Here is an 8,394-nt window from a genome sequence, read left to right as displayed (position 1 = left end):
CGATGAACATAATCTAATTGTTTCCTGTCAACATGGCTTTAGGAAAGGGTTATCCACCGTTACTCAGCTTATTGAGCTTGTACACGACCTTTCGAACACAATTAATACCCGCGGTCAAACTGACATGATATTCTTAGACTTCGCAAAGGCTTTCGATAAGGTGTCGCACAATAAGCTCTTACTTAAAATTGATTATACCTTTAAAAATTCTGCCCTTACCCGATGGTTCAGTTCCTATCTTGCACGCAGAGAACAATTTGTCCAATTAGGGCATCACCAATCTAGTTTATCTCCTGTGGTATCTGGGGTGCCCCAGGGTAGTGTCTTGGGGCCCCTCTTGTTCCTGGTGTTTATAAACGATCTGCCACAAAATATTACTGCCCAAATAAGAATGTTTGCTGACGATTGCATACTATACAAAAATGTAAAATCACCGAGCGACCAGGCTGAACTTAATCTTATCTTAGAGAGAATTAAAAATTGGTGCGATAAGTGGCAAATGCAGCTTAACCCAACAAAAACTGTTTTTATGTCCATTTCTAGAAAAAAGAACATTCTTAGGTATCCGTACAGTATTAACGGTCACGAACTTGCTCAGGCTCATCAATACAGATACCTAGGTCTCATATTTACACCCGATTTGCGTTGGAATCTTCATGTTGAGGAACTTTGTTCCAAAGCTAACAAGGTGCTATGGGGCCTGAGACGCAACCTCCACTGTGCCTCTCCCGAAATTAAAGCCTATAAAACCTTGCTAAGACCCATAATCGAATATGCTAAAGTAGTTTGGGATCCCTGTACCCAAACTAACTATTTGAAACTCGACAAAGTACAGCGTCTTAGTTCTAGGTTTATATTTAATAAATACCGCCGTTTCCATTCACCTACCGAATTATGTAAACTTGCAGAGCTCTCACCTCTACAAAAACGAACCGAATATGAAAGGCTGAAATTCATCTTCTTAATAATTCATAATCACGTTAAAATAAGCTACGACAGGTACTTTGAAATAAAAACGCAAGAAACATCAAGACACAGACACAGTATGTACATACCGCCCCCCAAAGTTCATAATGACTGTTTCAGGTACAGCTTCTTTCCTAGGGCGATTCAGCAGTAGAATTCGTTGCCAGATTCGGTTGTGAAAATTAAATCACTTACTGACTTTTTAGAAGAAATAAAACCTATAGTGTACTTTGATGCCATGCGCTAAGATTGTGATGACATGTATGAATTACGTGCTTTGTAACTACGTTATGATATTCATTATGTGTTTCATATTATTTATTATGTGTTTTGTTACGTATTATATTTTGCGCAAAATTGACATGTGTTTCGGCAGTGATGCTCTCTTTCCTTATTTTTCACTGACGAACTTCTCTGTTTAAATCTACCTGCCTAGCAATTATGATAGATTTGTTGTATGTATATGTGCTGCGAAATGATATGTGTTCCAGTAGTGAAGGTTCCATTTCTTATGTTTCTCTTATGCACATTTCTGTTTAATATGATCCCATTCCACTCCTGTAATAGCCCGCTAAAAGGGCTAACAGTATCAATAAATGAAATGAAATGAAATATGTTTATGAGAGACGCCGTAGTGGAGGGCTCCGGAAATTTGTTCTTTAACGTGCACCTAAATCTAAGTACACGGGCCTCTACCATGTCGCCTCCATCGAAATGCGACCGCCGCGGCCGGGATCGAACCCGCGACCTACGGGTCAGCAGCCGAGCACCGTAACCGCTATACCACCGCAGCGGACAATCACACAATCATTATACGTTAGTGTAAGCAGCAATTAATATAAACACTTCGGCAAACTGGTACGAAATAAATGGTTGTGGTTCATGTGAAGAGTTATCTTTTAAGGCGAAAGCCTTGGATGCCTCATCAAACGAGAAAAGTGACCGACGGCGTCAACACGAATGATACAAAAAGTCACGGCATCAGGGATTAGAAACTGATGACGTCGTCATGACGTCACAGATAGCCTAAATATGACGCCATCACACAAACCATCGCATGGTCACCATGCGACGATCATGTGATGATCATCTACTTGCCGACATGGCTACGAGAGGCGCTGGCTAGCGCTCCCAGGTCTACATGCACATAAATACCCAATAAAGTTGACGGGAGGACGATGCCGTAGCTCAGTTGGTAGAGCACCGGAAGCGTTATCCGAAGGTCGTAGGTTCGGCCCCTACCGGTGGAAGTTGTCTTTTCGTCCACTTTAATTTCTTTTGATTTATATCATAATTCCTACACTAGAGTTAAGAAGGCTACAAGCAATGTCCCATATATCTTCCTTGGCGTCATTATCTGTATGTTTCATTGGGTTGTGTGCAAAAAAGACGGGACCTTGATACATTATCTTTCTTCGTTCAAACTTGGTGACAGCCTGAAAGGGAGAGTATGCTCGGCTTTTGCCTTAACCTTCTCCGTTTCTAAAATTCTTTCTTTGCGTAAATATAAATAAACAAAAACAAGACAACGTACTTTTCGCGGCGCCTTCGCGTTAGTCTAAACAGGAGCCTATATTGCGTCCGGTCATTCAAGTTTGTACGTGTAGGCGGTCGGGTTACGAAAACACGATGATCGTGAGGACCCAACGACTACCGCGTGGGCTGCCGCACCTTGTGCTACAAACTCAGCACAGACGGGTGGAAGATTGTAGATAGCGTCTCGATTTCTCTGGCTTCTAGCCGGCATGGTGTCCAACAAAATTGGTGTGAATGTGACAGCGTGGTATGCTAAAACGTTCCCTGCGCGCAAGGCACAGATTATTCGCAAACGTTACCTTTGATCCGCCGCATCTCGTCTCCAGGTTATCTAGGATCAAGCCTGCATCAGAGCAATAGCGATGATGAGTGTTTTCAAACGCAGCTGCTTCTGATTGTTTCGAAGACTTTATTTGCACATCGTTTTGGAATAATAATAATAGTAGTAATAATAATATTAACAATAACAATAATAATACTAATAATAACAATAATATTAATAATAATAATATCTGGGCTTGGGGTCTTACACGCTGTAACCACGATATGACTAGGAGGCACGCCGTAGTGGAGGGCTCCGGAAAATGTGACCACCTGGCACAGGCGTACGCAGGGTTCTCAAATAAGGAGGCCCAAGTTTAGCCGCGGTGCCACCCCGCCCCCCTCGCCCCATTGGTCGGTGAATGTAAAAATGAAAACGAAGCAGCGACGTCCATCTCACAACTGCCTTCTTTTAGATCCGGTTTTCCGGGGTTATGTTGAAAATGAAATAGTTCTTGGTATGAAACTTAGGGAGTCCTCAGCCGATATTATCGCCAAAATCTTCGTAGCCATAAACCTGAATCTTTAACAATGACAGTACAAGTCAGACTGAGTAAAGGTATCAGGGAGACTTGGCGTCCCCCTAGGATGATTCGGGAAGGGTGAGGGAGGGGGGGGGGCTTTTTCCTCCTGCTTCCCTTATACGCACGCCTCCATCTGAATGCGTTTGATCTGCATCTGCATCTGAATGCCTCTGATCTGCATCTGAATATATCCGAATGCGGCATTCAGATGCAGATGCATCTGAATGCCGGGATCGAACCATCACGTTGGAAAGTCTTATAGGCGTTCACTGTAAACGCCAGGGTCTTTGAAATGTTCGAGAGTTTGACGCTCCGATTCGACAACCCTAGCAATTTTAAATTAAATGCTGCGGTTCTGCGTGACGAAACCATGATACAATAAAGGGGCACGCCGAAATAAGAACCTGCGGAATAGGTATTTGCGGAATAGCTTTAACGCGATTCCTCGCCATGCATGGCGAGTAATCGCGTTAACAGATGTAATATTGAGTGACAGAAGTGTAAAATCGCACCAGGCACCACATCATGTGAATTGCGTAAGGAGTGAGTAGTTTAAAGCTTTCCGCCAATTACAAAGGTCTCAGCCAAAATTCTTTATCCTGATCATCATCGTCCGCACAACAACGACAAACATGTGCACCTATGCATGTGCGAATATTGCCTCAGAGACGCGTTGTGTTTCGCGACTTCGCAAAATGTGATGATTTCTTGCGCGGTGGGTACCTCGCAACTGTCCTTGCACTAAACGCCCTAAGAGAGTTCATAAAGGGCTCTATGAAGCCTGTGGCCGCTCCCCCAGCTAACGCAGTGACTGTGCTTCGTGTTGCACGCAGGCCAGGTGTCTTATTTATTTTTTTTTCCTTTTTTTGGCGATGCTTTTATGAGTTACAGATTTCGGTGGCGGCGGCGGCATAGTTCGCGACAAACCCGGCGCCGGCGAGCGAACAAAAATGTGCGTGTACTCAAACGCTTCCCTAGAAGGAGCGCCAGTCACATGCTTGTTTGTATGCGCCGTTTACCAATAACTGATGCTCTCTCGGTCGTGGGCTTGTCGGCGATCAGGCCGTTTCTGATACGGCAGTCTGATCTTTTATTGAGGTCACTTGCAATTTCACGTTGCCGCGTTTCATTGTTGCCTTTCAGTGTTTCACACATGACCGTCGTTTTTGCCTGTGGTAACAGAAGTGTTGCGCTGCTACGCGCGTGGGTGAAGGTCCAATTCCCGGCATGAAGGTAGAAAAATGTTAGGAGGGAGCATTTCGCAATGCTATAGAAAGAAAGAAAAATAGCAGGTCAGGCGCCCACACGCCAAGCTTCGTTTGCCTTTCCCGATAGGGGAAGGGCTCCTAATCTTCTTTTTGGTTGCGAAGCAGCTTATGGCGGGGGCTTTGTCCGTCCCTCCCTCTCGCGTCCAGCGGCGTCCACCCCCCACTGCGCATGCGCGTTCCCTCCCTCTCTATCTCCTCTCCTATGCTCCCCCTCTCTCCTCTAGGAATCCTCTACTCTACAGAGCGGCGCGCACGACAGATGGCGCGAGAGCTGCATACTCCGCTGGGGGCGGCACGGTAGTTCAGCGGTATAAAATCACGGAGCGCGCGCGCCCCATTCTCTCCTGCGCAACGCCGCGACGAGCGCCAGCGTTAACGCCGCCGTCAGTGTCAGAGTTAGTGCCAGCAAAAGCGTCAGCGCCAGTGTCAACGTCAGCGCTGACACTGGCTCCCCGCTCCTTCGCATCCACATATGTTTCCCTTTAGCGGGAGATGGCGTAATTTTTTTTCATTCAAGTCATAATTTTTGGAACTTACACTCGAACGGAGAGTCGTGGCAGTCCATCACCCGGCACTTGTACTCGCCGCGACACTGAAAAAGTGCGAAGCGTATTGCACATCAAACGTTCTCTTCAGCTGGTTCATTTCCGTTCATCTCGTAATGAATAGCACTGACAGAAACTGAGCCATCGCCATGAAAGTCTCAATTTTAAATTTTCTGATGGAACTTATATAGGAAAAAATGTTTGATGTTACATAGCTGCGGCTTCACAACAATGTGTGGCTTGTGGATCGTACGCATATAGAAAATAGGAGTGCCAAAAGGAACGGGCAGTATAGCCGTATAGTTACAAACCCACATTGCAGGTCCACGAAATATTGCTTGTTTCTACTGTACAGCATTCGCCCTTGCGCATAACAAAATGAATAACGTAGGTACGTTCAAGAGACAATCCTGAAACCTTTTATCTCTCTCTCTCTCTGAAACTCGCACTTTTTGCTATAACCTCCAGAATGCATCACAATGTATGAGGTACAGCGCCCACGAATTGAAACGCGACATTTTTTCATTCTCGTTTTTTTGTATAACAACTTCTGTTAATGATTGCGCGTGATAACCGCGTCATGTCGCTGCAAATCTTAACCCTAAAGGCAATGTTGGTTGTGATGTGAGTGTACGAGTCAAAATTACGCCGATATGACACAAACTGTACACACTGGAAACGAAAGTATGCGCATTACAAAAATGCACGTACTAAATTTCTGCCCCAAGTTTTTACGCTTCAATCCGTGACTGCTGTACGTTAAAAACACTTTTCAAATAGTGGAACCCCCTTTTTATATGTATTATGTTTCTGAGGGAACTTTTAGTCACACTTTGTTGGGAACGTTTGTGGGAAAGTTGGCGCAACCGTTGTCGCGCCGAATGTTTACCGCGTCACCAGACGATAATACGATGCCAGAATGCTGATTGCAATCGGAATCTGGATGTGAAACCTTCTTGCATCTGGACGCACAGCAGAACCACACCAAGGACTTATATTTATGAAAAGGAAAGTTTCACGCAAACCGGTTAGCAATTTTAAAGTGGTTTCTTCTTGTTTGTGAAAAAAAGACACCGTTTTCATATATTAGATTAAAAATATCATATAACGCATAATTTGACCTAAGGATGCATGCCTCATAAACATTTTGCATGTGTTATAGTCATGCATCCACACGACCATTTTCACATTTTACTATATCCAAATGCGGCAATGCGTAGGGGCCAGTATCGATTCGTCTACTTCGAGATTAGCTGCACTATCACATAGTGACTGGTATAACGTTCTACAGACTAACTATAAGGCACGCCATATTAACACAGCCAAAATATGGCATTTGCCAACGAATCGGAGTACCGTAAATTTTTGTTACTGACTGTAAATAAAGAATAATTTTCGCTACTGCCTCGACGACTGTACATCAGTGATGCAGAACTATCGGTAAATTGACTATCGATAGTATCGATAGTTTTTCTGAAACTATCGATAGTGTAATTAAACTGTCGATAGTACTACTATCGACATTAGAGCTGTGCACGGGCCGTATTTCCGAGCCCGAGCCCGGCCCGGGCCCGCTGACTTTGTCGAAGGCCCGCCCGAGCCCGACGGCGAAGGGCTGCGGGCCCGCCCGGCCCGGCCCGACGTACGAAAACACAATCCCGGGCCCGGCCCGGCCCGGCTTTTTGAAGGTTCGCTGCGAAAACAAAACATTGTTTTCCGGTAATTTGGCATTTTATTGAGCATATCAAATATGATCAAACGACACACGACGAACAGTCTCTAATAGAGACTGTTCGCGGCACTTTTGCTATACAAGAAGACGGCCTCATGCCAGCAACAATGGAGCTCGCTTGCCAAAGCCGCCACGTGTATGGGGTATGCCCATGCAAGCGTCCGCTTGCACGAAGGAGATCTACGTCGGGTCGCTCGTCGCTGTCGCGTGCATTTTCACTCATATGGGATTTGACCTTAAATCTAACGCGAACAGTCGCGTGGTGCCGTCACTAGCTCAGGTGGTGTTACTTCTCCGTTTGTCAGAGTGCAACAGAGGCAGTGCTTTATCTTTAAAGTAGCGAATGGAAAGGAAAAGCGGTAAAGGGCGGTCGCGGAAAAGGCGCTGTATGCGTGCTGGAAAACAATTACCGCTCATTCTCTATATTTCGGGCTTGAGTCGGGCTTTGCGCCGGGCCCGAGCCCGGCCCGATAAAACTCCAAGTAGCCCGAGCCCGGCCCGGGCCCGAGGTGAAAATACGTCGGCCCGCCCGAGCCCGGCCCGCGGGCCGGGTCGGGCTCGGGCTACCCGGAGCCCGTGCACACCTCTAATCGACACACTATCGAGAGAGAGAGAGAGAGAGAGAGAGTACAACTTCATTAGACAAACTATCGATAGTCCAGTCGGTAGTACCATCAGTAATATTACTAGCGATATTACTGGCACGCGTGTTTATTGCTTTGTTTTGATGTATTCGGGTTTCACCAACAAAGAATGTTCCGAGCATTTGACGCAGGCCGCGCCGCAATGCTTGAGAAGCTTGGCGATTGTTTGAAATCATTTTGTGTCAAGTTCATTCGAGAGCCTACGCGAGCACCAGCGGTAACGGTGGAAGGTTCGATGCACCGTGGCTCGATGACTGATGTATAAAAGACGGAGCGTTCTACCGATCATCAGATTATTCGACGGCCGGCGACTGTTCTCGCCGCTATCAGTGTGCACCGTATATCGCTTGTATGTTGAGTTGATTTTCTGGGCACAAGTTCCCCCAAATAAATAGCTTCGTATTTCCCAGTCTTTCTGCAGCATTCTTCACCTTCACAGCCACGTGACAAACTATCCATAGTGGTGTGAATAATTATGATGTTGCTGGCTGGCCATATTGCCAAAATATTTGCGATAGCCTACTAACAGCTTCGCTTAATTTATGCGCAATATTTGGCGAGAGAAATAGATTATAACAGCAGGAAAAATGGCGGGATATGTCTATTAATAAATTCATATTCAAAAGCAACCAGTATACACCTTACGATTAACAAACTTGGTTCTTATTTTGGAATCATAAAACGCAATATAAATTTGAAGCCGCGCAGTTTCACCACATGTAACTGCTTCCTTTCCACTACAGCTGAACGGTTTGACTTTATGATCATACGTCAGTGAAGCACTCTGGTGAAGAACACAAGCATGTCAACTTTCTTGCCCTTCAGCCTGCTCCTCCGGCTCCACTGTGTACCACGCGC

The sequence above is a fragment of the Rhipicephalus sanguineus genome, chromosome 11 (genome assembly GCF_013339695.2).
Source record: "Rhipicephalus sanguineus isolate Rsan-2018 chromosome 11, BIME_Rsan_1.4, whole genome shotgun sequence".
In the NCBI taxonomy this organism is placed as follows: Eukaryota; Metazoa; Arthropoda; class Arachnida; order Ixodida; family Ixodidae; genus Rhipicephalus; species Rhipicephalus sanguineus.
Note: the sequence above shows the minus strand (reverse complement) of the source record.